Source organism: Agrilus planipennis, unplaced genomic scaffold (assembly GCF_000699045.2).
Source record: "Agrilus planipennis isolate EAB-ADULT unplaced genomic scaffold, Apla_2.0 scaffold32, whole genome shotgun sequence".
In the NCBI taxonomy this organism is placed as follows: Eukaryota; Metazoa; Arthropoda; class Insecta; order Coleoptera; family Buprestidae; genus Agrilus; species Agrilus planipennis.
Genome location: NW_020439506.1, coordinates 623,041 through 625,683, shown reverse-complemented (window position 1 = coordinate 625,683; position 2,643 = coordinate 623,041). Strand labels below are relative to the sequence as shown.

Here is a 2,643-nt window from a genome sequence, read left to right as displayed (position 1 = left end):
ACAATTCCTTTAAATTTAATTTTTCAAACAATTTTTAACACAAAGAAAGTGATTAAACAATATTATATATAAAAGAAATTATGACTGCTGTCAGCACAGGACAAAGTAGTATTACGTAGTTAGTATCAGCAACTTCTTATGCTGAAGTGTACGATGTGTTGCACACCTATTTGCAAACAATTCCTTTAAATATAATTTTTCAAACAATTTTGAACACAAAGAAAGTGATTAAGCAAATTGTTCCCATTAAATTTCGACCACTCGGTGCTAACAGTTTCGATCGAGCTCACAGTAACTGATAGGGGGGGAAAAATTGTAAATTTAACAATAATTCAGCTGACAGAACATACTAAAAGGAGGATACGGGTTGAGATCGACTGTTTGAATGAAGTTAAGTTGATGCTTTTGAGGTATTTATAGGAAGAGTTAGTGAAAAGATCGAATGTTTTAGGAAGAAAAATAATGATGATAATAATAAACAGTAAGTTTGGAGACGTGAGCTTGTAGAAATTCGTAGAAATGAAGAGACGGAATTTTAGATAAGTAATTAAAGAAAAGCCAGCTATTAGTAGAGAATGCGTGCAAGTAAGATAAGAATGAATTTCTAGGTAGGGGAAACAATAGGCGTGAGCAAGATATAAGTTGAAGTATTATATGGGGATTATTGGAAAGTACCGGAAAAGAAAAGATACGATGAAATATAGGTACCTAGTACAAAAGAATTTGAATAAATGAGATATTTACACAGCGACAACGGACAAAAGACACAACTGAAATCAATACATAATTTACTAAAATAATCATAATGCGGTCACAAGCTTTTTAATTACACACACTACCATTACAGCGACGCATAAATGTTAATGCAAACAATTCACATTATCCGTTAGTAAGTAACTGATCATTACTTTCGTAATCACCATCATCATCATAAGGTCATCAGTCTTAAAACTGGTTCGACACGCATCTTCACTTCTTAACCATTTGTGAATAGTAATCTCTACTCTACTCCTCTTCGCTCCTGTTTCTGCTTCTAATAGTTCTTCATGTCTGAGAAGGTCCTACCAACCTATCTGGCCTAATATTTCTTATTCACTTCCATAGCTCCCTCTGTTCTCCTACTCTTTCTAATAACTTCTCATTTCTAACCTTCTCTATCCTCGGTATATCCTAATCATTCGACTATAACAGCACATTTCGAACACTTCTAGCCTTGTCATTCTGTTCGCGAGCATACAAGTGCCTTCCTTTTGTATTCGACTAGACCCTGCGCAATCTTCTGTTTTATATCTAATACTTCTCCTTCTAACCTGAGTTAACCGACTTCCTAGATACCGAAAATCAGTCACTTCTTCTAATTTTTCGTCTCCTATCCTTTTGTAATAAGTCATGTTAATCAAAGTAAGGTGGAACTTGGTTATAACAATATCACTTTTAACGATAACTCTGATGTAACATCATATTTTGCAAATTTAGTACTCCAACCAACGCTGAAAATATTGGTTTCTGTTATTATTGCCGGTATTTTAACTCGTAGACGACTCAGTCGGCAAAATAAAAAGCTGCCCATTAGATTTCAGATCCGTCTTCCTTGATCCAAGTTTTTCTGTGGTTTCCTTGGACCACTTCGACAAATGCTGGGGCATTACTGGCTGGTGGGAATGAAACACAAAAGTTTTTTTTCCCTTGTTAGCCTTTATTGCCTTTACCATACGAACCGCACAGTGCAAAATGTGTTTTCGAAATTGCTCAGTTTGTTTCTTGTAAATTCATGCCATGCACAAGAATCCGTCAATAACGAGACTCAGTTATTACGTCAAAACATTGCCGATCTCTAGCGTGACGCCATAAACGTTCTCTCATTACACAAGTGTGTAATGGTTAATGTAAATTTTTTTATACCAGTTTTAAAGTAGCGGTTAATACAAAATATTTCCATTACTTATTACAAAAGTATTGGATAATGAAACGGAAATGCATTACTTCCTAAACCTATTAGAACGTTTCACTTTTTGGTAGAACAGTAAGGTTTTTATGGAAAAGACTCCGCATTTATCTTTATTACATACCTACTACCACATAAAACTTTCTATCCCTCGGGAACTGTATCTTTTTCTGGATAAAAGGACCCTATGTTCTTTTCTGTACTTCTGACGATGTGTATACAAAATTTCATAATGATCGGTTAAGTTGTTAAGACATTAAATATAATTAAATCAATAAAAAAATCATTTTTAAAATAAACAATCAATATACAAGAACGGTTCACTTTATGATAGGGACGAAGGCCCAGGCCCCCATGGTACAAAAATGTACAGTCTATTTCAATTTGTTAGAATTGTGACCTTGAAGAAATCTGCGAGAAGATAGAAAGAATACACACTACGCGTGAGCAAGACAGAAATAGTTGGAACAAGCTTGAACAAGCAGAGCTCTCGATGGGCGGGCTCAGGAGATTGGCTAGAAATGTACAGTACTAGACGAAAATGTTTAGCAATTTCTTAAAACAAACATGTATATAAATTAACAATAGAAAACAAAGCAAAAGTTTTATAGGTGTGTAGAACGTTAAGTTAATTCACTTGTAATTATTTTTGGCTAAATATGCTTTTAAATAAAGCATATTCTTAAATTTTAACGAGG

At 34.2% G+C, this 2,643-nt stretch overlaps 1 protein-coding gene across 3 annotated transcripts in view; it reads right to left on the bottom strand.

The window, feature by feature from the left end:
* Positions 1–2,643, bottom strand: part of LOC108735743 — a 76,109-nt gene that overhangs the window by 47,060 nt on the left and 26,406 nt on the right. The window lies entirely within an intron of this gene.